The sequence below is a fragment of the Taeniopygia guttata genome, chromosome 3 (assembly GCF_048771995.1).
Source record: "Taeniopygia guttata chromosome 3, bTaeGut7.mat, whole genome shotgun sequence".
Taxonomy (NCBI): domain Eukaryota; kingdom Metazoa; phylum Chordata; class Aves; order Passeriformes; family Estrildidae; genus Taeniopygia; species Taeniopygia guttata.
This window is the reverse complement of record NC_133027.1, coordinates 76,084,166-76,111,817: the sequence shown is the minus strand read 5'-3', so window position 1 is coordinate 76,111,817 and position 27,652 is coordinate 76,084,166. Positions and strand designations below refer to the sequence as shown.

The following is a 27,652-nucleotide window of genomic DNA, read 5'->3' as shown; positions in this document are numbered from 1 at the left end:
TACAAAATAACTGGAATTTTTATTGTTAGGCTTCTTGGTATATAACAGCCAAAAGTGAGACTTAATAACAGTAAAACTTTTAACTACAGATTTCAGCTTACAAACTTATATCCTGTATTTGTGTATTTGCTAAATAAATCCCAATAAGATTAATCACACAAAAGTTTATTAAGAAAACAGAAAAAGTTCACACAAACTGCATTGCCAGAAAGAGAATCCAGAACAGTGCTGCCAGTTTTGACAGGGGTTATGGAAGGAAATCCCTGTAGGGCTAGTACTGAACACACATCTGGGTGACACTACAGCTTACATCATACAGCAAAACAAATGCCTTCCATGATAATTGAAGATTGGCATGCAAACACCTATGTACCTCCATAATGAATTTTATAGTATCACTCGTGCATCATTGCCTTTTCTGGTTCCTATATACTCTACAAATCAAGCAAAACTTAATTGCTAGACACATAACAACAAAGGAGTAGATGAATATTCCCCAATAACCATGGCACAAATTTCTAATCTTGCCTTTGCAAGGCAAGCCTGCTGGTTGCACATAAAAGCCCATAAAATAGGAGCAACAGCCTGCAAGCTTTAGGGTTTGAATGCAAGCAAGGGCAAGGGTCCCAAAACAAGGAGAAATGAGCACTCAGAACCCCAGCTGATCCTAGCCTGCCAATACACAGCAGTCCAGCTCCTGTCAAGTCTCTGGTAGGTATTATAAAAATTTTCAGGAAAATCAAAATCAGGCATTTGGAAAAGAGCAATGAGGTCACTTTGAGGTGGTGGAGGAGAGTACAGGAACTGTTCACAAGCACCTATGTTAACAGGAGGCAGCACAAAAGTACTTGCCCAAGAACTTAAAAAAAATAGCATGCAAATGTCTGGCACTGCTGATTTCCAGATGGTTACTGGAGAGAGGAGTTGAGCTCTGAGTGCATGGAGAAAGGTCAGTTATGTCCTAAGAGTAAAGCTATGGCTTATGTTTGGTGTCACAGAGAGAAGAGCAAAGTGGTGCTAAATGATGTACAATAAAAAATGATGATTGCAGGAAGAGTACATAGTTGTATCCTAAATGGCAGGGGGAAACACTGGGTTCTTGGAAATAGTTTGATATGCAAAAAGGAAGAGAAATTCAAGGGAAAATATAAGGTTTTTTCCTGTCGGAAGAACACTCAAGTTAAGTTACTTTAAACACAGGAGAACAGATTTTAGTATGAAAAGAGCCAGAGAACAAAATGCAGCTTTGCAGCAGATTTCTTATCACAGGCTAAAAGCTGATTCCTCTTTTTCCTTGCTTTTCAAAATGTCATAGCACCACCATTTCACAGGAGTCCAGTTAGAACCAGCCAGAGCTTGAATAAATGCAGCAGGAGCACTGCTGCTTTCCAATAGGCTTTTCTGGAGCATTCCTCCCACACCCTCTAAGAGAATCAAACAAGCTGAGAGCTGAATAATGTAATCAACAGCAATTAATTGCCTTGAAGTTTACTAAATAGGCAGAAAATACAGACTATGGGATTTTAGAAAAAAAAAAAATTCTACAGAAGCAGATTTCCCTGGGATTTCCCCTGTTAATGAATATTTTAAACATATAGTACTCAATGAATATACAGTTCAATGCTGTTCTTCAGGGGATACATCATAATAGGCGTGGAATTGAAAAACATTAATAGATGCTGGTTGAAGCATATAGATCTTGTTAAACAATTTTTTTGAGTAAACATGAAATTGTTAAGGCAGAAAATTTAGCTTCTATCCAAAACCAAAATTAAGCACCCCATTAACTAAATGCATGCAACCTGTTCCACTAAAAGCAGTGGAATATTGGTTCTTAGTGAGTAAAAGTTCCCACTGCCTTTGCTTTCCTGAAAAACAGCACTGATGACAACTCATAATAGGAATTGTTTCTTCTTTTTATGTGCCAAAACTGTTTTCTTGCCACCCTGCTATATCCTACCTGGAAGTATGGTGTTAGCAGATGATAGCTTCAATGCCCTTCTGCTCAGGCTTCTCACTGACAGAACCTGGGCCGACCATGTCCACCCAAAGTTTCTGTAAAAGTGTCAGGAAATCTTGAAGATTACTCTCTGCGTTGTGTGACTCAAGGACAAAATTCCTGCCACTACAGAAGGTTACACAGACAGGAAGAGAACTGAAAATGCAAATATATTTAAACAAAACAAAACAAAAAAAAACACACGAAAAACAACAAAAGCCCAAAACAAACAAACAAAACCTCAAACCAAAACGAACCAAATAAAACCCAACACAAACAAAAAGTGTTCAAGTTTCTACCCAGTATTCATATTCTTTATATGCAGGAGAAAGTAGTCAGCAAGTAAAACACAAAAACAGAGGAGGACTGCTATGTTGTGAAAGGGGAAAAAATTAAACAATTAAATGGGAAGGGGAGAAATAAAATACTGATTCAAAGGCATTTACAGTAGAATTTTCATGCATAAAGCCAGAATCTGATAAGCTAATTCACCAGAGATCTTTTTAAATTTTTTAGTTAAGCCCACAAAAGAAAGAAAACAGAAGAAATCTGAAGTAAACCTGTAGGGGTTTGATTGAGGTTTTTGCATTTATTCATCGTGAGCAATCACCATTGAATGAAACTCAGACTCTACTTACAAAAGCATAAACTCAGTATTTAAAAATTCAGCCGTTACCTTAAGAAATGCAGGGTTCAGCTCTGATGAGCTGAAGTGCTTCTTTCTGAAAGATATCACAAGCTAGAACACCTAGCTCAAGTCAGAAGTATAAATGAGAAGACGAATGAAATCATAGATGTGAATGTTTCATTGCAAGAGCAAGAGTTCAGACTTGTTGAGGATGAAATAAAGATTTCATACCTCAGATCAACGTGTGTACACTCAGAGCATTCATACAATTCATAACAAATGGTACTCTATAAAAAAGCTGCTCAAATAAAAAATTTTATCCTGAGCTATCAGAAAGTTGGTCTTCATGACTTGTTGACAAAACTAGAAATTGGTATATAGACACCTTCTCCATGTGGATAGTTGAGGTAACAAACTCAGAATTCTTGTTTTGTAGAAATGAATATGTTTCACCACAACTCAAAGTAAAATAGTACAGATAATACAGACTTTATCTATTGGTGACTCATGGGTTTAGAAAAAAAGCTAAACTACTTTTCTCACCAGTTTATAATGGTTGAAACATTTTCTTCTTCTCAGTCAACACCTGCTTCCATTGTTGTGAAATATTTTGACAGAACGATTTGATTTTTTCATTACAAAGAGGTGAACACATGGAAAGGAAAATATTATATTATTTTCTATGCAGTAGCCTCCTTGATTATTCAAGCTAGTATTTTAACATCTGAATAACACCTCCAAAATTTTAGCTTTCAAAAAATACTTAGATTATTATTATATCCCAAATATAAAATTACTGAAATAGCACCAACCAGCCTAACTTCTGAGGGGAGAATCATTAAACTTGTAGGACTTCTCAGGGTAGCCCAGACCTAATCCATATCCTCACACAGGCTCAATATTATTATACATTGAGTTCAACATATTTTGCAAATACCCTGCTTATTCCTAGCACCGGGCATGCAGACCCCTAGTGAGTACTAAGTATTTTCTCTGATTTTATATAGCAAACACCACAACCCCTTTAATTCATCTTCTCTGGTCCTTAAAAACCACTTGTAGGTTGTTTTCATACTTTCTGTCAGGGTCTCCAGCCACCATTGTTATTCTGGCTTTTTGATATTTAAAAATACTTTCAACTATATGCATTTCTGGTGAAGTATGTACACACAGTATTAATAGGCAGATAAACTTCCTGTATCTTGTCCCTTTCCAAGGGAGGCCAGTGCCAACCACAGTACTTTTCCTCTGAAAAATTTTTGTTCTTCTCAGGTGACCTCATATATCTCTCATATCTCTCTTCTTCCCTTATCATATAAATGGGATTTATTGCAACAAGTATGAAAACTGCACTTTGGGATCTCTAATAGCAGACTATATCACCTGTGACAGTGTTTGAAAACATTATTGCTACTTGGATTATCTTTCCTTTTGTTTTCAGCAAATCTAATCATCCACTCCAGATATTAGAAAATTAATTTCTCTTATGTGAATTTTTGATGTTAAAAAAACCCCATCAAGTTTAAAGATGAGTGCAGGAAAGAACTGAAAAAAATATTTTAATTGTGCTCAGTCCCAGGTCAATAATAAGAACTTCTAGGGTAGGGATAGCAGGAGAGAAGAGGAAAAAATGGCCATGGCTGTTGAATGGTGCCTTCCCCCAGCAGTCTGGAGTATAAAAGTCCAAATACTATTCAGCAATTTCTAACACTGCCTGTGGAGCTTAATTTATTTTATATGTTTTACTTTATATGTTATATGTTTTACTTTATTTTACTTTTATATGTTTTATTTTATATGTAATACTTTAAACTAGGAACCAAATAAACATCACACAGCATTGCCAGTCAGAAGCTGGGCTAATTCTCCTACATGCTAATTTCAAGGACATGAAAAGACAGAAGCTATTTGCCCTTAAGGTCCTAAAGCCAGCATGCATTGATTGCATGTGATTGCCACTACAGTCCTGACATTACTCTTTATGCTAGACATAGTCATAATACCACATGACAATTTCCAAGTTTTTTAATGGAATCCATGTTGTCTGTTTTCATACACACCAGAGAATATGCTTTTACTGGGGGGGTGATGATGGGGAGGGGAGAGTATAAAATTCATCAGGAATCTGAAATTTCTAGTCTGCCCCAAAAACAAAACTGTTTTTATACAGATGTTGCCTGCTGGGAATTTTAACTAAATGCCTTAGCATTTCCTCAGCAGAAAACCCTGCTCCTTGGCCAGACTCAGTTCACAGTACCCCTGTCATTTCCACACTTAACAAGTATTAGACCTTCATCAGCTATGGAGTCCCACTCCTGTTGGGAATGTTCATACTGAAGAAAGAATGAACAAGAAACAGATACACCATTGCCTGTTTGCAAAGCATGAATTTTGAGGAGAAAGTCTGGCGTTATCTCCTGAGAGTAGGAACTTTTCATAGACCAACAAGTGAGTCAAAATAATTTTTTCAAGAACAATAATTTACTTAGGTCTAACCCACACAAAATAAAATTTGTCTCTCCTAGAGATCATCCCTGGGTTTTGTAACCACATTGGTGGGCTGGGGGCAGTAATAGAAGGAAATTATTTAGCTGGTTTTCAGATCCTGGGGAAGAAAAGAATAAAAAAGTTTAGACTGGTGCAGTCTGTAGGAATAATGCTTGGACACCACTGAAGTCTAAAATATCAGCACTGATTTTGAGTATATAGTGGTCCTCTGCAGTTGGGTGCAGATTACTCTCAAGTGAGATAATAATACCAATCAAACTATCTGAACCTGTAATATCTCTGAGGATTATAGCATTATCACTTGTCCTTCCCCTATGACCCTGTGGCCTCATTGTACAATTTAGTAGAGATGTTTGTTGCAATAAATACATTGGAGGCCTATTTTCAAAGGCAGCAGAAACAGAATTTTGCCTAGTTTCATATGCCACTGAAAATAATTCATCTGACTCTGGATGTAACAACAGGTTTTGTTCAGCAATCCATGCAATAAAAAATTGACAGTTGGAACACATAAATATTACCAGAACAAAACAAAATTTCATCCTAGTTGTAGGCTTCAATTCTGGGGGAAGTTCGAAGCTCAAGACAGCAATTAATTTGCTCTAAACTTTTTTATACAAATGCTATTTCCATTTGTCTGATATTTCTCAGCTGCAGAGTTATTGTCTTTTTTTTTTTCTTTCCATCCCCTGTGGTCAATAGTTTCCAGCAGGCTGTTCTTTCAATTCCTTTGTTTCACAATGTCAGTCTGTGAGATTGCAGGTAAAACTTCTGTTTGGGGAATGTATTTTTATTATTTCTTGATAAATACTTTATGTGTTTTATTTCACATCCAGCAGTACTCTGGTCACAGGGGTTAATAACAAAAGTCCACAATTATGGATGGTGACTGGTTGCTTAGGCTTTACAGCCTTACAAGTTCTCCCTGTGGCTGCTCCAGGATGATATAAATATGCTGTAAGTGTCTTTACATTCAAATGTACTTTGACTTTGCAGCAAAGAGCAACATTTGTTAAGATAACAGTGGGGATGTATTTCAGAATGCATAAGGGGCCTTTCAAGTTCACACAAAATTATGGTGTATCACAACACACACACACTGAGAAATTAATTATTATATTTATTATTATTAATAATAAATATATATTATTTATATAAATATATATTAAATAAATATAATAATAATTAATTATTATATTTATATATTTAACAATAATATATTGGATAATAGCCATTTACCTCTGTGCATGTACACACTTCAGACAAATATAGAGAAACTCCTGGAAGTGCTAATCAACCTAATTTGCATGCACGATATTAAATATTCACAGCTAAAAAAAATCTGAATATAATTCTCACAGAAAATCCTTTTTCTTAGAGAACAAAGAGAGCCATGCCCTTGCTAACTCAGTTAAAGCACAGTAGTAATATCAGTGTTTGCCACTTACATGTTCTTCAGTTTGGGGGCTTTTCTTTTCAAGCTGAAAGAGTATAATATAGAAATGTTTAAGCCTCCAAATGAACAGATCAGAAGAAAACCACCTGAACATGAAAAAAACCTCATTACTGGATAAGGTGAGAAATTTAGAGGCCAGATGTAAGTCCCTCCTCTGTCCAGACAGAACTGCATCATGCACAGGAGGACATCCTAGCCATGGCAGCAGTCTTTGCTGTGCATGCTGATCCTCTTTGATGAGATACTGAAATGTTTGCCAAGTTCTGGAGAGACAATTAGATAACTGATCACTGGGACACTCGGGTTCTGGTGTTCATGTGCAAAAATATTTCAATATTTTATGCCTAAAGTGGAACACTTAACAAAACAAAAAACCACACTTCAAAACCCCCAACCAAACAACAACAAAAAACCCCAACAAATCTCCCAACTAAACAAACCAACATAAAAAACAAACAAACAATGAAAAGCAAATGAGCCAGAATACTCTATAATCCAGAGCATCAACTTGCAGGAGAAAAAAGAGTTCAGATAGATGTCTTCACTACCTTCATCTAAGAAGGGATCTGGAATTCAAAAATAAAACATCCTAGTGGTTAGAATGCCTGTGTTTCCTCTCCTCAGCTAAGCGATAATTACAAAAGACAAAACTTTACAAGACTGAGAAGACGTGTAAAGTTGTGACAGGAATGAATGCAGTCTACTAAATAGCTTGGTTTTATACTGATATACTTGGGTTTATAATATGTAGGCATAGATATAGATGGCAGAGTTATCCTTCTGCACATTTGCATGCTACAGAAATCCAGTCTTCGCTTAAAACTTATAAAAAGCATGAATAAAATAACATCTGCAGTTCCCAATTCAAACTGAGCTTCAATTTCAAAATGTTAGCTAAACATGACATAGTCAACTTTTTGACACAGCCAAAATAGCTGTCCACTTTTCACAGAAGCAGCCATGAATTCCTTAATTTCATACATACAAGCAGAAAAAAAAAAAATCAGCAGCAGCCAGCTTGCTCACAGAAGAGATCTTTTGAGCAGTTCTGCAGAGGAGAAACACAAATCACATATTTGCAGGTCCTAGATAACTACCTAGACTATACTAGAATGATTTAAAAGAAATTATTCTTCCTAAAGGTCCAATTCTACTCAACATTATTCATAACTTTACCTTGAAACACTTCTTAAAAATGTATTACCTGCTCCACTGTAAACATCTCTGAGTAGAACTGTGAGGCTGCTTTGGGAGGCTCTGGACTGTTTGGCATCTCATAGGACATCACTCAGCTGCCCAGAGGGAACTGGGACAGCTCAGCTGCTGCTGAAAGCCAGAAGATTCAGACAGCTCACGGCAGACAAGGAAACTCCAAGGAACTCAGTAAGATAGATCAGACATGGCAGGCACAGGCAGAAATCCTAAAAAAGTCAACCCTCCAGGAATGCTACAAACAAGCCATGAGCAATACACTGTGGGCAGTAAAGACTTCCGTTCACAGGCACACCACTGCCCATAGCCAAAGGAAGACAGAAGTTGCTGTCTTTTAAAACAAAATAACAAGAGGATACACTGGAAAGATCTCATCTTGAAACCCATACCCTTGCAAAACTCCAGTACAGAGCTACACAGCAGCCCAAGTAGGTTGGAACCCCTGCCCATCACAAGTACAACACAGGTAACTAAAAATACACAGCCCCACCTCCCCATGCTATCTTGAAAAGATCCAAAGTACTTAATAAAACCCTAAAGAGAAAAACTAGATTTGCCTGCTTTTTGCAAGCATCTTCTGACATACCCGTAACAAAGTTTTCTAGTTTACTGTTCTGCTTACCTTATTTTCCACCTCCCTTTGTCCTTCAATGCAGACTGAAGCACACCATGCCTTATCTGCACATTTTCCTTTCCTAACATATTTCTTTCTACCCTCTTTTACCTTAATAGCGTCTTTAATTAAAATCTCAGTGATTCTTTGACACCTGAATAATCACAGAATCACTCAGGTTGGAAAAGACCTTTAAGATCATAAAGTCCAACCCCTAGCTTAACAATGTTTAGTCCAACACTAAACTGTGTCCCTAAGCACTACATTTATATGTCTTTTAAGTACCTCTAGTGATGCTGATTCAACCACTTTCTTGGGCAGCCCATCCCAATGTATGATAACCCTTTTGGTGAAGAAAATTTTCCTAATAACCAAATCTTGGTAAAACTTGAGCCCATTTCCTCTTGTCCCTGCAATGGCAGCTCTCTGGTCACAGAGATAAACAGACAACTTTCCCAGGCATTGTTCTGGGAAAGGCTGTGAGAAGCTCAGAGAGAAGAATTATAAACAATTCTTATCTTCACTTGCTGCACCTGTTGTTGTGAACATGTGGAATGGGTTATGGAGATTTGTTTACCAAAGGGAGGTTTCTTAATTAGCCAATGGTGACTGTGTTTTAATTAAAGGACCAATCAGGTCCACCTGTAGTGTTCTAGAATACAAAAAGCAATGGGTTTCTTAATAAAGGGATTAGCCTTCTGTGAGTGCCTTGGGAGTCTGTGCCACTTATTACCGGGCTCTGACTCATATAGTGACATGTCTTATCACTTGTTACATGGGAGAAATAAGTAGATTTTATAACAATTTTGGATCCTTACTTAAATATTAATTTGTTTCCTCACTTCTATCTCCATTTAAGGAAAATAAGAAACACAGGCTTATGTATGAATATTCTTTTTAAAGTTGTCTGTTCTATAAAAAAGGCTACCTCTTCCAAAAACCAGCTTTCTACTATGAACTTACATTGCATCAGCAAGCTCTGGATGTTCTCATTAGTGCACCTTGCTCTTGGCAACTGCACATTTACCTCATTTTCTTTTTATGGGATTAGCACACCTGCTGAACAAAGTTCTTTTCCAGCTTGGTACTGTCTGGTAACCAGATCTACCACATTATTATAGCCTTAAATAAATTCTATGCAGGCCTAATACTACAAAAGCACTGATAGTAAACATGCAGTGTGGTAGATAGGGACAGGCAAACGGAAGATCTCGGGATGTGACGGAAAGAAAGACCCTTCCCCCTTCTCCCTGCTTCACGTTATTTATCACCCCCAGAGCATGTAACCAGACTTAACCCAGTAGTTTTCCACTCTCGACTAACTCTAGGGACCCTACAACCCCCCTCTGACGTAGCAAAGTCCCCCAAGACTATTTAAACCCATGAGATAAGATAATAAATGCTTTCGACCGTCCATCACATTGGTGTCAGCGTGTGTCGTTAGTCCGAGTAGCCCGGGTGAGGCCAGGCTGCCGTGCTGTCTTCTTGTAACCAGGTCGCACGTTGCCTCCCATGAAGGCAACTGTCATGGTTTGACGCTGGCACAATGCCAGCGCCCGATGAAAATACAACCTACCAATCAAATGCTGTGAAATGTGATCAAGAACAGAGCAAAGCAGGCCAAACTTAATAACAAAGGAAAAACTTTATTACACTACTACTACTACTACTACTACTATAAAAGGAAAAGAAAGAAAAGAAAAAAAACCACACAAAATTCGAAATGAAAACCTTCCAAAACATTCCTCCTCCCACCACCCAACTCCACCAAACCACAGCGAGACCCATTTGGATCCTTAATCAAGTTTTCACCGTTCAATATAATCAATACTGAGACCATAGGGGAAGAGAGGATTCCCCCGTGCACCACAGACCCCCAGGAAACACAGCTGCCACCTCTTGTGTTTCCAATGTCACACGTGGCACTGCCCAGACACACCGGCCAGTGTGACATTCTCCTCTCCATGTCACAGTGCTCTCACCACCGGGCATGGACAGAGACTGCTTATAGGGCCCCTTTAAGGATGCTTTGCCAAGGACCACCAGGAACAACAGTCTAGTATCACAATTCGGGACTAGAGTCCCCCCCATTTTCCCCTGAGGCCGAGGGTCCAAGGACAGAGATCTCCTTCTCTTCTTCTCTGAAGATGGAGGGCATCCTCACACCCTCCTCAGCTCTCTCTGTCCATTCCAAAACTGGTAGTTGCTGAAGAAGGTCTCTTGGCTCACCAGTGCATCCCCCTAAAATGCAGTCCCTCTTGAAAGAAAGAGTGGTTCAGTCTATGGTAAACAAGCAGAGTCCAGCCAAAAGCCACTCCATCATCTCCCCCCAACCTTCTTCTCTGAACATCTGAGGTCCCAGACTGTCTCTCTTTCCTTCAAATTGAGGAGGAGTAATATTTCATAAAGCCTTCATTTCACAGGAAAGGGTTAAAATTCCCGGACTCCCCGGAAGGCTGAAATCTCAGCCCAGGACTCCGTCTCCCATCTCCCATGCTGGGCATCTTCCCCCCCCTTCTCCTTCTCCTCCGCCGGCGAACTCCCAGGTGTCTGCTGGCTCTCTATCTCTTTTCCCTCTAGCTTAGGGGAGGGGGAACAAAAACATCCCAGATGTTCTCCACCCTTCCATCTGCAGGAGCTGGCCCAGCTCGGTTCCGATCCTTCACCCCCTGGCCTACCTCTGCAGGAGCTGGCCCAGCTCGGTTCCGATCCTTCACCCCCTGGCCTACCTCTGCAGGCCGCATGGCTCCCTTCCCCCACCCAGCCCGGGCTGGGGGGGGGAGGTCCGTACCTTGCGATGACCGGAACCAAAGAAGGATGAGTCCTCCTGGGAATTCCGCTTTTAACCCCTCTGTGTTCTCAGAGGCGTGTCCACCTTCAATTGGTCACCCCAAGTGTCAGTATCCAAACCTGACCCCTGACTGGATTGACCTCTTCCTTCCAAAAAAAATTCTCTTCCCGGGTCAAACCATGACAGCAACATATCTGGTGCCAAAACCCGGGAGAAGAAAAATTCACTCGGGTGGCGGGAGTTCACCTGGACAAGGGCAGCGGCCGGAGCGGTCAGACCGTATCTTGGCGCAGGAAGACGTCCCAGGACCCGCGAGCGTCATGGACAGCATCGCCAGGGTCGTAAGTGCGATTTATAAGCAGTGGGGTATCGAGTGTAAGCTCAAAGACTTTTATCTTGCTATAGCAAGGCTGCTTGAGCTTGGGGCTATTGACCTCCCAGTGGATGTTCTACATCCAGGAATATCGGAAAAATGCACAGCCACGCTGGCCGAGGACACAAAATCCTCAGGCAGTGGCAAGAGCCTTAAGGCGTGGGGCAAAGTAGAGAAAGCCCTGCGCAGAGCAATAGAAGAGCAGGAGACGTGGAGCGCGGCACGTACGTGTTTATTGGTTACTCCCAAGCTAGGGGTAGGAGCAGGAACGCAAACTGCCCCTGAGAACGATCCACCTGGGAGCGGGGATCCGGGGGGGCCCGGCACATCACCCCCCTCCTCGGATCAGAGCCCAACCCCCACCGCGGAAACCTCCCAAAAAATCGCGGCTTCCCCGTCCGTCCCGCTGCTGCCGGTCAGCGACCCATTGCCGGAGGTGCAGCAGCGCGCGGAATGCTTTTGGCAAGGGCTGGTAGGGGAAGCCAGAGGCGCAGAAACCGTGGCTCGGGAAGAGATGCTAACCACGCCGCCACCTTACCCCTTTGAAAATAGCGCTGGCCACCAAGGAGAGGGGCGAGGCGCGGGTGGTCTCGGCACGAAAACCCGGGAAGCGCGCGATTTCAGGGACGCACGTGCGCGGGAAGAAGGGGAGGAGAGCGGCAGAGGGCACGGAGCCAATCGGCAGCCGCGCCTGACGCCGCTACCATTTAAGGGAGAGACCTCCCCCTGCAGGAGGCAGGGCAAGCCGGGGGGGCGGGAGCGGCGCCACCCCCGCGGGGAGGAGTGAGCTCGGAGCCGGACAAAAAGGCACGAGCCCCGGAAATGCGCTGGCATTCAGCTTCCGACTCGGAGTCCAGCAGCAGCTCCGCCAGGTCGGAAGAGCTGCCGGAAGCCGGCTGGGATTCAGAGACGGAGGAAACGGAGCCAACGTGATTTAAGACAAAACCGAGTAAAGCTTTAAGCTGCACCGAAAAACAACCACAATACAGACCAGCCCAGCTTACCGACTGGGGAGAAATAAAAATAGCCTGTGCTGAATGGTCCCCAGCGGCTGCCATAGAAGCCTTCCCAGTGAGGCTCACCAGCCCGGAGGGGAACCAACAAAGGGTATATACCCCAGTAAACCCAAAAGATGTATACAGTCAATTGTCAAAGCCATTGCAGAAAAAGGAATCAATTCGGCCATAGTCTCCACTTTGATCAATGGTCTTTTTAGTAATGACGACCTGCTTCCCTTTGATATCGAGCGAATAGGTCGCATGATACTTGATAGTGCAAAAATAATTGTGTTTAAACAAAAATAAAAAGATAATTGTAGGAAGCTATTAGCCCAAGCATCTGGCACGAGGCAACCACTACACAGATCGAGCTTATCCAGACTGATAGGAAAACATGATGATATGATCACGCCGCAGCAACAAGCTGCGCAGATGCAGGCTGAGGAGGTCAGGGCGACCACTCGGGCTGCCAGGGAGGCTATTTGCGCAGCCTCTCGAGTCGTGGCCAAGCCGGCGCCGTGGTCCACCGTGAGGCAGACAGAGAGCGAAAGCTTCACGCAGTTCGTGGATCGCCTGCAGGCAGCGATAGACTCCTCTACCCTGCCGGCAGAGGCAAAGGGCCCCGTGGTAGCTGACTGCCTGCGCCAGCAGTGCAACTCTGTCACCAAAGATATCTTACGTTCCCTGCCAGCCAGAGCCAGCCTGGCTGACATGATCAGACATGTAGTAAGGGAAGAGCACCTGACACCCATTCAGGCGGCCATCCACACCCTGACCAGTGCCATGGCGTGCTTCAAGTGTGGTGAGGCAGGTCACATCGCGGTGAGCTGCCCCCAGCCGGCACGGCAGCCCGCCGCGGCGCCTCCACCCCAAACACGCCCGCGGGGATCCTGCTGGGGCTGCGGGAGGAAAGGGCATCTCATTAAGGAATGCAGGTCCCGGCCCCAGGGAAACGGGACAGGGAGGGGGCGTGCGGGCCGCACCCAGCCTCCTCCCGCTGCGAATACAAAGCGGCCCATCTATGCCAACCCCCAGTGGGGCGGGAAGGCTTATACCCCATACCCCCACAGGAAGCAGCCAGCTTCATACCCCCGCCAGCGACACAATTGCAGAGTTTCACAACACAGCCCGCGGTACCTTTGTACCCACTACCACCGCAAGCAGCGCCTGTGCCGCAGGGTCAGCAGGGGACGCCCCAGAACGGGACCCCTGGGTGGCCCTGGCCATGAAAATAGGGAAGGAGCCCCCGGAGGTGTGGGGGACATGCCGCCTTTACGACAGTCAGGACCCCCATGTAATAGGGCTTCAGTTTTGGGCAGACACAGGAGCAGACTGCCCAATGTTTCCCCAAGCACTGTGGCCCCGACACTGGCTATGCAAAGAAGTCCCCCCAGTGAACGGGGTGGGAGGGCTGTCCCAAGCTTGGAAAAGCACTCAATTGGTAGCTATAACGCTTCATACAAAAAAAAGGACCAGAACGAACAGTAGCAATCCACCCCTATATTTTGCAAAACTCTCCACCCCTGATAGGAAGGGACATCCTTGCTATGTTAGGAGTCAGGATTACAAATTTATAATGAGGGCCACTGCTGTACACCCACTACTGCCAATCAAACTGACCTTCAGAACGAAACTAATGAAAAGCTGTGAGTTTCGTTTTGCAGGACATGCTCGTGGACCGTCCCCGTGACGCATACACCCCTGCTCCAGAGGGAGATGACGGACCACCAAGTCGCCAGACAAAACCCGAGAGTCCCACACCGGTGAGACCCAGACATGCACAGTGTCTTTGTGTGACTTTGCTGTTAGGGCTTGTAGCCAGGGGACAAGCCGACCAAGGCCACTACCCTCATCAGCCATTTAGGTGGGTCATGCAACATCTTTCAAGTGACAAGGTGTTCAAAGAGGTTGCCACAGCGAACACCCCATCCTTCGTGTTCCACATAGCCGATTTTTTTCCAGGAAAAACACAACCCACCCCAAAACCTTTCCCCCAAAAGTCATTAATACCCCGACCAGCCTTGCGGATGCCCTCCGGATAGGCCGCACGGCTGAGTCAGATCCAAACCCAGTCTTTCGTATGCTAGAAGCTACCTTCCTAACCCTAAACGAAACCAAACCGAACCTGACTAACTCCTGTTAGCTTTGCTATGATGTTAAACCCCCTTTCTACGAAGGCATTGCTTTAGACACCCCCTTCAGTTACTCCACAGCCAGCGCCCCCCACCAGTGCAGATGGGACACCCCCCGCAGATGAATCACCCTGAGTCAAATCACAGGACAGGGCAGATGTTTTGGCAATGCAACTTTAGCAAAGCAGAAAGGCAACTTCTGCACTAAAGTTGTCAAGCCCAACAGAAAAACCAATAAGTGGGTGGTCCCATCCGCATCTGGGATGTGGATTTGCCAGCGATCCAGAGTAAGTCCTTGCGTGTTCCTTGCCAAATTTAATGACTCTATCAATTTCTGTGTCCAAGTTCTGATTGTTCCTAGGGTCCTGTACCACTCAGACGAAGAGATATACCACCTTCTCAAGGAACCTAACAGACTCCACAAAAGAGAAATAATCACAGGCATAACTATCACAATGCTGCTCGGCCTGGGAGCAGCTAGCACAGCCACGAGTGTCTCAGCCATCGCAACCCAACAGCACGGACTCTCTCAGCTGCAAATGACCATCAACGAAGACCTACAGAGGATCGAGAAATCCATCTCCTATCTAGAAAAATCAATCTCTTCGCTTTCAGAAGTAGTTTTACAAAATAGGTGAGGACTGGACCTCTTGTTCATGCAACAAGGAGGACTGTGTGCAGCCTTGAAAGAGGAATGCTGCTTTTATGCAGATCATACGGGAGTTGTTAAAGAATCCATGGCAGAACTCCGAGATAGACTGGCTCAGAGAAAGAGAAATGGGGAAACCCAACAGAGCTGGTTTGAATCCTGGTTCAATCGATCACCTTGGCTCACCACTTTAATTTCCGCCCTGGTAGGTCCACTGGCAATACTGCTTTTAGCTGTTACCATAGGACCATGCCTGCTGAACAAACTAGTCTCGTTTGTTCAGGCTCGTCTGGAGCGGGCGAACATTTTGTTCATAGGCCAGCAACAAATGCTGTAAACCAAAAACTGCGAACACAGTCAGTCGCAAAAGCCTTCGAGACTCACCTTGTGAAAATTACTCAGGTTTACCAAACCACCCTTTCCTTACCAAGTTACAAGTTTGTACCTCACTCCAGTGCCTATATCTACGACTACCTCATTTTATTTATGATAAGGAGGGGGGAGATGTGGTAGATAGGGACAGGCGAACGGAAGATCTCGGGATGTGACGGAAAGAAAGACCCTTCCCCCTTCTCCCTGCTTCACGTTATCTATTAACCCCAGAACATGTAACCACACCTAACCCAGGAGTTTTCCACTCCCGACTAACCCTAGGGACCCTACAACCCCCCTCTGACGTAGCAAAGTCCCCCAAGACTATTTAAACCCATGAGATAAGATAATAAATGCTTTCGACCGTCCATCACATTGGTGTCAGCGTGTGTCGTTAGTCCGAGTAGCCCAGACAGGCCGGGCTGCCGTGCTGTCACCTTGCAACCAGGTCGCACGTTGCCTCCCCTGAAGGCAACAATGCAGCTCTTCCTCTGCATTACCAACTTCCCCATGCGCTGGTGCCCTTTTATCTTACACAGCTGCACCTTCTCTAAAGGGAACTTGTGTGAGAAAACCAGGCAAAAGGCCATCTAAGAGGCACAGCAAGCAGGCAGTGTAGTAGAACATCTGTGTGAACTCTGAAACAGGGAGGAGCAGAGCAAACAGGTCTGAATGGAGAAAGGCTTCTTGCAGGTATAAGGATGGGCTGTGGATGTTGAAACCTCAAAAAATGGGAGGACAAACTGGGAGGAGACAACCTGCAGACCCCAAAAGTCCCATTACACTGTGATTTTTGCCATAGCTTCACAAAAGCTGTGTTATCTCTTTTAATATACTTAACCTTTCACAAAATACCTCTAGCTGCTCCCCCACTCACCCTTCGGGCACCATACCAATCCTGTCTATATCTACCTACAAGTCCTGAAATGCCCAGCCTGCTCTCAGCTCCTATCTCAATGTCAGGATATCCTGAACTGGACAAATTCTATTCCTTAAATTCCTATAAAACACAAAAGAGTAATTCACAGGGCTACTTAGCACTTCCTACTGAAGACCTTGGCCTAAAATACAGTGCTTCATGAAAACAAGCAAAGAGATAAGGATGATGGAGATTTTAAAAACTAGAATCTGCTCCTGATTACATGATACAATGTAGGCATTAACAATTGCATCACTTTGTTCACATCATCAAACTGTGGTAACTTAGGAACTAATTTTCTCACTGCATAAACAGGCATTTTCAAATGTTCTGTTCTGAATTCACTTCGGTTACTGACTAATTTAATAATGTTTGGGTTTTTTTTTTTTTTCATTAACATAACTAAATGTTAATTACAATATCTTACTACTACTGCTACCTGCTTATTGCACTTCATTTATTGGAAAAAAAGTAAAAGACATTAAACAAACCAACTGCTCTAGGTTAAATAATTTAATTGCTTTGGATAATGTCTTAATTAACTAGAAAACAACATAGAAAAAATGCATGCCACACTATGATTGCATGTTATGTCCAGGTTCTATAGTGAACTGAGGTAAGTGTCCCATTCCTGACAGTTAATAAGGGGAAATTACTTGTCCATTTGAAGAAATATAGTGCTGAAGTCTACAATAAAGTAGGTCCGTAGCACAAGACAGATAGACACTAAAAATCTAAGTAGTTGAGATAGTTTGCTTTAAGGTAGTAGAGAATAGTGATCCTTTTTTTTTTTTTTTTTTCGAGCTGATGGTAATTTGCAATCCTGAATGTTACCTGAGATATGAACCAATGAAATCATGTGAACTGCAGACCTGAAAAACCATTCATACACTGTATAGACATGTCTAAGGGTAAGTAGCATCTAAAATTAAAGTGAAAAGAAAACCCCTTTCTGGATAGCTACAAAAAGAGTACAAGTTGATAATTCTACAGAAGGAGCCACTGAAGGAGACTTCCTCCAGTTTCAAATTAATTCTGTTGATAAAGTCTTCCTCATGCCAAAACCCTCCCCATGGGGTTCACCCTTTGGAAGCAGGTGGGGTTTTTTATATTTCTCTATGTTTTCCTGTTAAAATGTACAATCTGGCAATAAACAGACTTACCTCTGCATTATTTGGCCAATAATACAAAACTGGTGAATGAAATCCCAGTACTGCTTGCAGAGTGGTGAAAGCTTGGCCGCTGAACAAGTTCTGCTTTCGTGCACGACAAAGTGTTCACATGAGTATTCAGGAGCCTTGGTTCTTTCCTTTGTTAAAAATATGTTTCACCTAGTGAAGGACACAATCTCTTCCCTCCATCAAACTGTGTGGCTGAAATCTCATTAAATGGTAATTCCCCTTTCAAAGACTGCAAGGAAAAGTCAGTGAGATGTGTTTCTACAAAGTCTTTCTAAAAGAGAAAACTGTTTTTGCTACCAGTCAGGAAACCGAAGCACAAGAGAGAAGCTACAGAGGGTGAGAATCTACTTTAACCTCTACATTTTAAAGATTTTAAGAACAGGCTAAACTAGAGTTGAGACTTGGGTAATTTTCAAAACCACTCTTCCAGCTCTGTTTCTGTGAGCACCCCACTCATCATTTATATTAAAAAACTTTGCAAGTTTCAGCTTGCTGGATTAAGGATAGTTTGACATATCTGAATAGAACAGGGTAAAGAAGAAAATAAACCTGTGTCTAAACCTGTGTCATCTTTATCACTATGGGAATATTTCTAGCTTTAATGATCATTCTTTTTTAATATAATTTCTCATTTCATTAATAGAACTGGAATAAAATAATATTTACATTGCATTTTTTTCAGAGTGCAGGATAAAAATACACATGAGAAGAAAATAACAATTCTACCACCAAAGAGAAATATCTCTGTTTGTAAAAGTTGCAACATAATATCTTTAAACCCAATTAGAATGCCTGCTCTCTTGGGACTTAAGGAGAGAAATGTTCTATTTTAAGAGTCTGTGGAAACTTCTACCAAAACCTTGCATGGTCAGGGGTAGAAAATCTCTTCTACTAATCTGCTTCTGAGTCTGGGACTGATTTCTGGTTTCTTGAATGCATCAGAGCAGTGTCTTCTGTTGTTTAATACTTCATTTAATATACTTCAGATTGTTTTCACTTCTATTCTTACCTTAATCAAAAGGCCCTTTTTTAGCTTATCCTCTGTAGCTGATGTCATTAATATTTTTTGCTTTTAAAGTACAAGAATAAGACGTTTTCTGGGTTGTATTTGGTTTTGTTTTGGGTTTGTTTTTTTTTTTTTTTGGGGGGGGGAGGTGGTGGGGTGTTGGAAAGGATGGATAAATATAATTACCTGGCAAAAGATTTACAATAGTACAGCCAGGATGAAAACAATCCCCCCTACTGGCTGGACAATACCCTTACCTGCAGATAGGTCCAAAAGTCAAATGGACTGTTCCATCTCAACCCCCAAAATGTATGGTTCATCCCACACCTGTAACCCTCCCCTGAAGCATCAAGTGTCTGTGACCCCATTGGCCCAGGTCTTGTTCCAGCCCACCTTGAAGCCCCTGATAAGGGGTCTCCGAGGGGCCAGATGCCCTCTTGGAACTTCTCCTCTCTTGGAACTCCCCCCTCTCAGATCTTCCACCCTCTCCTGAAGCATCTTCTCTACCCCTTGTCTCTCCCCTCCCCCATCCCCTCAGGCCTTGCCATGTGATGCGTCAGGCAGCTCCAAGCAAGACCTTTCACCATCCATAATAAACCTTATCTTCTAAGAGCAGCCTTCGAGATCTCTCGTCTCCATTCATTGAAGCCGTCCTGGAGCACAGCGCTCCCTACAGTGGGGATTTTTTTGAGAAATCTGAGTAAGTGTTGCCTACTCAATCTTGTAAATTTTTTTATAAATTAAATGTTGGATCCCAACTACTTTTTTGAGGATCAGACTATTCTATTTTCAATTTATGCCATTAGCCAAAAGAGGCTTCTTTCACATATATCTCTATCATCATCTTGCAAACTGACCTATGCAGCTGGGCAGATGCTGGGATTCCTTTTGGAAATGAAAACCAGTAAATTTACTGAAAAGTAAAAAAAAAAAAAAAAATTCCTACTGTCAAGTTGAAATTCTCTCCCCAAAAGAAGTAAGTAATCTTTACATTTGCCAGCACCCTGAAATTGACCTAAACTCAATCAAAAGTAAGGTAAATGTAAAATAAACAATTTACTGACAGAAGCTAAATAGATGAAAATTAAATATTTTACTAAATAAATACATAAATGAATTAAATACTAAAGAAAGCTTCCTACTTCTCTCAGCTCCAAAGGTTCACACTGTTAGACATTCATAGCTCAGGTCCCAGCATCTAGTTGCTTGGCACAATGAGAGGATGTAAAATTTTTGAGCAGAAGAGTATTTGATTTGGAATTATCTACTTTCTGCTTCTCCTCAACACTTCAGATCTTCTCTACACAAATCTTCTTCCCATCACATCTTACTTCAAAGATGTCCTATGATTTCCCACCCTCTGGCTGCTCACATCTCCTTGGGAAGCACTGGTATTTCCTGGGCATGATTAAAAGTGATTATTATCACTTGTCCAAATGGCAAGCAGTCAGCTATGAGTGTTGTGGTGCTTGGCAGACTTGCAGCACTTGTGAAGCAAAAGGCCTGTCTGGGCAGAAATCAAATCCTTATGCAGATCTTCTTTATGTTATTAACCTGTATTTTTAGACACAGGTAACCTCATTAATCATACTTTCTAGAGTCACCCTGTTGGAATTAATGTATTCACCATATGATTGGATTTCACTTGGGAACAGACATAACAGTAACTACTCATTTCAGGGTAATACCAGCCCTTCCCTGACTGCTTCCTAAACTGACACTTAAGGTGTAATCTGACAGATTTTAAAATAATAATTATGTTTATTACAAAGAGAATTACCATAGTGTATCAACCCATCTGTTTAAATTATCATCCATCTCAGTGCCAAAATCAGAAGGAACCAGTTGACATTCCTAAATCTCATAGGTTAAAAAGAATGTCTTTTTTCTGTGAGAATGTCCCTAAAATTTGGAAGTTATCACTACAGCAACATACAAAGTTTTTTCTGGCATCACCTTCTCTCCAGGAAAAGTAAGACCAGCAGTCTAACAGTAATGACCCACTTTTCCCATGGAAGCATATCTTTCAGTGTTGTAGAGCAAACACTTAGTAGTGGTCCTTATGCCTTTATAATTAATAGCACGCATAAGGGAGAAATGAAAATACCTTTAAATTCCACCCCTACTCAAAAATTTTAATTACCTAGAACTGAAATGGGAAAAGAACAATTTTAATAACTAGAAACTTTATATTTTTGCCCACAATGAGATTCATGCCTGTTGGGTTCAAAGCACTGTTTTTTGTACCAGCAACACAGGAAGAATATACAACAGAAAAAAAACATCTCCTCATCCCTTGTGCATGCCTTATAACCAAACATTAGAAATATTTCTACAACCATCAGAAAATGGAAAGGATTCTGTGCAAGAAAAAAATAAACTAACTGAGGAATTGAAGAGATCAATTTAAAATATGAGCATGAGAAACTGACTGAAAAGCCATTGTTGTCTGTTGTGATTCAAGAGGTGGGGACGACTGATTGATGATCAGTAGCCAATTTATAGGGCCCAACATGGCATTCATATAGGACCTCTTAACACTACAATCATCCAATGACCTTAAAGATTGCCTTATAGGGTAACACACTCTTCTTCTTGCTTAACCAATAATATCACTGTTCAGCACGTGTGGATAGATCTATCTTTGCTGAGTTACTGTTTTCTTAAATCTGCACTGGTCATCTGGTGACACATCCTGCTCCTTTGGTCCTGTGTGTTTCATCTTATATCCTGTTTCCACAGCCCACATCCACAGATGTCAGTGGAAACTCTTTTTAAAGGGAATCACAAAAAATTGTTTGTGCTTTGTTTGCTATCATCCTGCGCTAGCAGCATACACAAATCTTAGAACCATCCAAAGGTGAGGATAAACATTATATTTAACCATAAATATTGGCCTGAGCATTATTTATTAAAATAAAAATTTGGCAAGTTTTGGATGATTCAGAAGGAAAAAAACGGCAACTCTGTTCATTAAAAATGGTCGAAAATGTAACTAAACAGTGTGGCAGCATGCTTACTGGTTAGACCTGAGTGAGGGACTGGGAGACAGTGTGAAATCTCTATTCCCTATTGGCAACATCATCGCGGCCAAGTTATTTAGCTCCTGTTTGTTTACCCATCTGTAACATGGGTGTAAGAAGAGTTATTTCCCAGATGGCATCACGGTGAAACTTAATTGATGTTTGTAAACTTCTGGCAGAGTCTCTGATGAGAGGTAAGCACAAAATAATATTACATTCACCTTCTGGGAGCTCCTACATTTATTTCATAAATGCAATATAGATAAATTGAGGGTTACAAGAAGAGAATTATTAAAAATATGCTGTAATAATTAGTGTATTCAAAAAACACATTTGTGTTCACAGAATACTAATCAGTACCTGTACAGAAGTATAAATCAGACTCAGGTAGACTGTTTTATATTATTAAGTGAATGCATATTCAAGTCACTTTCTTTCTTCTGCCCTGACATTACTGAAATGACCCAAAATGCTTTAAAAAAATTAAAAATGTATAAATATATATTTTTTAAAAAAAAAATTACTTTCACAGAATACATTCCAGGGCAGTCACAAATTGCAATATCTCTCTCTTTTCTGTCTCTAAACCAGACATGGGAACTGACACCATGAGCAAAAATTCAGAAAGCATTTTCCACAGAGTGCTATCTCCAGCAGTGAGCAGCACCATATGTTGCTATAGGATATTCCCTTCCTACTTCACATATTAGATATTACTGAAGAATTCTGGCTTACTCTCAAGTCTTTTTCTGTTTTCAGCTGTAACTGTTATAACCCTGACTGCCCTTGTTACCCATAAAAAATCCTATCCTTCTCACTTCTTTCTAAAAATGTCATCCTATAGCAGATTTCCACAGACAAATTCTATCTTGGACAGCAACTCATGGAGATAAAACTACTGTCTTTCTCTCTTCCTTTTTCATAATGACTTGTCTAACTCTCTAGTAGCACGGAAGGCAGAAGATTGCAGATCCAAAGAAAAAGTCATTCACTAGAATTTAGGAGACACTGTTAATTCTCCTAATAATCCCTGTTCTTTTACTCTTCCTCAGAAGACAGGATGAAGGACCCATAGGCCTAAAATAAAATTTTAAAAATATTTTAAGAGACATCTTTTAGGACAAGCTGGATTCATGATCTGAGATGTCTGTGTGTAAGGTAGAGACAGTAGTGGCTCAGTGGTAGATCCCAAGGGAGTCCTGTGCAAGTGACACACATCAGTGCTGAGACACCACAGGCACCACTGCAGAATTTAGGCTTCATCTCAGACAGTGGCTTGAGCCAAACAGAAGGTAGGGGAAGGCAACTAAGGATATTTTACTTTTAGCAAATTTTGATGGACCTGAATCTAAAACAAGGCAAAACCCTAAGAACTCAGCTGCATGATGTAACTTCTTTAACTTGATGTCTTACAGTGTCACTTACTACAGTGACAACATTTTCATGAAACTTGATCAAACATTTGACAAAATAAAAACAAAGGAAATAAAAATTTTTTTTAAACCCCGCAAAATCAAAAACAATGAAAAAAACAAAACAACAGACTGAACAAAATATAATACAGAGGATACCACAAAAATAAAAGCAAACAAACAAGAAAACAAAACCAAACAAAAAACCCAAACCAAACAAAAAACCACTAAGCAAATAAGAAACAACTTGAAGCAATTTGAAGACCTCTAGGTTGTTGTTTCAGGGTAGCCATTTTATCTGTTTGGAAATGGTGGATTTGATATTTCTTGTTTGTCTTATGTATTTTTGTTTGGTCGGGGGTTTTTTTTGGTGTTTTTTGTGTTTTTTTTTTATTTTTTCTTATCCCAAGTTGCCAGCAATAGACTGTGCATTTTGCTTAAACTGGGATGTACAGTCTATGAGTTTCTTGGAATGAATGTTCCTCCAGAGAATGCAAATATATCCATCTGACACATTGACATCTCTGGTTTGTCTTGTTTGCTACAAAGTATGACTATTTTCATGTCCCCCTTCCATTTGATTACTTATTAAATTTAAAAAAAAAAAAAAAATTCCATTTTCCAGTAGTTGATTGTGCATAGGAAAAACGATGTTCCTTTAGCATGGATAGCGCTATGTAGTTGGTATGATCTGTTTTCTTCCTACTTTTCCTTCACATTCCTTCATAAACAACCACTCTTCATAGCAGAGGTTTAATTACAGGTATTAAACAATACCCCTTCCAGCTGAAAGGGCTATTTATTTTCTTTGACCTGTTTTTTCAAGCTTTCTACAAAATCAAGCAGATGATTCTACTTGATCTGAAACCATCTTAATTTTTAAAAATAAAATTGCATCCACAGTAAGATTTCATAAAATGAAAGTCAAAATTTGGGGGCCCTGAAAAGATTCACACAATCAACATTCATTTGCCAGTATGTACCACCATAATTCAAGGCATGATCCAAGCCTAGTATCCAGATCTTATTTAGCAAATGCAGCTTTGATGTACTTAAACAACTTCACATGGGAGTTCTGTCCTGAGAGTACAGTTACTAGCTCCCATATGGGAAGGAGCCATGATGGAAAGAGGGCAGTGTCTACTGAAAACTGTACAGAATAATACAGCTGTTTAATATAATGATTATTAGACATCATTATTAGACACTATTATTAGACATTTTCTAAAAATGTTATGATGGTATCTCTTTATGCAGACAGTATAGCTATCCACAATAGCATATGCAAAAATGAAAACACATTTCTGATTTTGAAATTTCATTATAATATGTGATTCTGGGGTTTAATAGCAAATTTTCAAGCCTGGATTCCATTGGCACACCCTCAAGAAATTAGGAGTGTGTTTGAAGTGGCGAGTATTTATCTCTCTTTACTTATTTTCTTCTAGACTTTCTTTCTATTTCTTCAGAAATTTATTTTTCTTTTTCAGGTAAAAAAACTCCCCCTACTAGCTCCCACATATTTCTTAAAAACATAGCATACAACTAACACAAAAGCTGACCAGAAACTGAGATCTAAGCCTGTGACAGTCAACATTCCAATGTAAACACAGGCAGCATCCAGGGGTCTTCCCACTGTGAGCTGTAAAAAAGGAACAAAGACCAATGCATCTAATTTTAGACACTCAAAGATGCTTGTAAAGGGAGAAAAATTAATTTCCAGAGGACAGTTCATATTCCCTAACATCTTGCTATATAACTGACATTTGTTGGAATGGATCTGAGCAAAAAGCTACATGCCTCGATGCAGCAGCTCTAGAAAGAACCTCCCCCTTACATCTTTCTAAATAAGAGAGACCTTTTCTAGATATGGTATTATGTACTGAAAGTAAAAATGGTTTACATCCATGGCACTGCCCCATAAAGTTTTATAATGCAGATTGTGGACACCATCATTTCCACAGCATAACTTGATTTCCTGCTGCCTTCCTCTCCTACAATGGCTTAGGCATGGAACAAATAAAGCTGTTAAGAACTGACAACAAACATTTCTACAAAATAGTAGGATAGCTGACCAATCCAAATTAGAATGGAAAGCTAAGTCCAAAATAGATTTTATTATTTCTACTAGACCTATGGATCTAACCCTCTAACCAGGAAAACCAATAAAAACATATTTTGACTTCATCCATTTAGACATAAAAAAATAGTGTTCAAAATTTTGTATTTCAGTTTTAATTTCTCAAATGAGAACTAAAATTAAAAAAGATAGCTGTTAAGCCTGAAGGATTCATATTCTTACTTTAGAAACTGTAGAAACTGGCTAAGTAAATTGTTTGCTGCAAATTGTTTATCTGGCTACAGGCACAGGCTAAATATTTTCCCAATTCACTGGACAATCTCTTTGTACCTGAGGAAAGCTCCTACCAAAGCTATTAAATAAGTATTAATCCACATTTTGCCTCTAAATAAATGTCATCTATGGTATCTTATGGGCATTAAGGACAAAGGGTGATACAGTTTTGACTTCAGATAATTAGACACCTTCCATTAATTATGCCTCAAGACAGACTTTGATTCAGAAATCTCATGCTACCATTTATGTTTCGGTCTTCTTGATCTGTCCTGGAGAAAGAGAATAATGTCAGTTCTAGAAATGTGATTCCTAACATTGTGGGAGCGAGCAGAATTTTGGACATTCATTTTACAAAGCAACTTATTATGCAAATATCCCAAGACAGTTTGCTACTTTAAAAGGTACGTACAAAAGCTCTGCTTCAAGCAAAATGTAAAAATCCTTCTGTTACATTTTTTAAAACATTTAGTGAGAGTGCTTCTGTAAGTATCCCAGGGCCGATTACATCCAATTATTAACGTAATACAAATGAGACTAATTAACCTTTTATTCCACTATACCTACTACTAATTACTTTTATGTTTTAAATCTAATAGCCTTTTGGCTGACCAATTATTTCACATTTATAATGTTCTCAAATTTTAATTTTTAACAAAATATATCCAGTTATGATCTCAGAAAGAGCGGAGTTTTATTTTTGTCCAAGTTTTGTCTGTCAAATGACATTGACATTTAACCACTAAGTCCCATACCTGACCTGCAGATCATGCAACTCTCAATTCAAAATCAAAGAAATACCAAAAAGTAGATTCATGAACAGTTCTGCAATTTAGAAGCATATGCAAGTGTGATCATGCCTTATAACCTTGTTTGTACCTTTTCTGTTGCTCATGTTCTTAAGACTTAATTCATCAATACTTTTTGAAAGGAAAGAGCAAAGAACTCTTCATACAGGTCCTTTATAAATCTCCAACACCTCAGCTACACTGATTTATGTTCGGTTCCTGAAGGGAATGTAACTATCAGAAACCAAAACACTTACTAATTTTGCACATAATTTTGTAATCATCTTTAACTTTTTAGATCTACTACTACTCCTTCTTTGCTCTGGCAAAGAAATCCTTGCAAATTTAAGCAGGAGGCGAAATTTGTCTAGTAAGTGCTCTCCCTGCTGTTTGTGGTGAGACTGTTCATTTAGATTTCATGCTTTGCTTTACTGTTTTTCTTCTTCAATCCCTCCCCTCCCCCTCATTAAGCCTAATGGATGCATCCATCCAGGAAATCGTAACAACATGATATACAATAACTTCATACATAAAGTGGTTACTCTGCATGTTCATTAAATTATTGTGTTTTAATGGTCTTAGATTACTAGATAACAGCTCCTGAATTGAGAGCTGTTTGCACTGCCACTCTCCAACAACACAAGTGCACCATAACTGTACATACCACCTGATGAAACCCAACACAATTCTCAATCAAGACCCAGAAACAGAAAATTAACAGAAGCTTAGCCTTAATTTTAAGATTTCATAGGCTAATAGAATTATTGATTTTCTATCTTAAGCTTGAAAAAATAATTTAATTGAAAACTTTTATATTTCGTAACATCTGAGTTCAGGATTCTTTTTTGCTGAGATTCATATCTTCTTTGAAAAGGAATTCTTATCTTACTTCCCAATAAAATTTAAAAGTAAAAATTTCTGCAAGTGTCAGCAATTACAATGTCCCCTTTGACACCAAATGTTGGCAATAAGATGAAAAAAGAGTTATTATTTTCTATATTAATTGATCTAATTCTTTGGAGTCTGTAACTATAATTTTGGATTCTTACCAACAATGTCATAATTGTACATGGAAGTGTATAGGTCACAGACAAAACAGGAACCTGCAGCGACCATTTGGGGTCCCTAAGGCACAAAACACCACTTGCCATCTAAATCTGAGAAACCTTTCCCTTAGTTTTGTGTTGTAACCAAAGGAGACAAACTGCATAATGGCTGCCTAATATTTGAAACCCTGAA

The 27,652-nt window shown here is 40.5% G+C and overlaps 1 protein-coding gene across 49 annotated transcripts in view; it reads right to left on the bottom strand.

Annotated features, from left to right (window-relative positions):
* The window catches only part of LOC115494396 (uncharacterized), a 432,669-nt gene that overhangs the window by 376,587 nt on the left and 28,430 nt on the right, over positions 1–27,652 (bottom strand). The window lies entirely within an intron of this gene.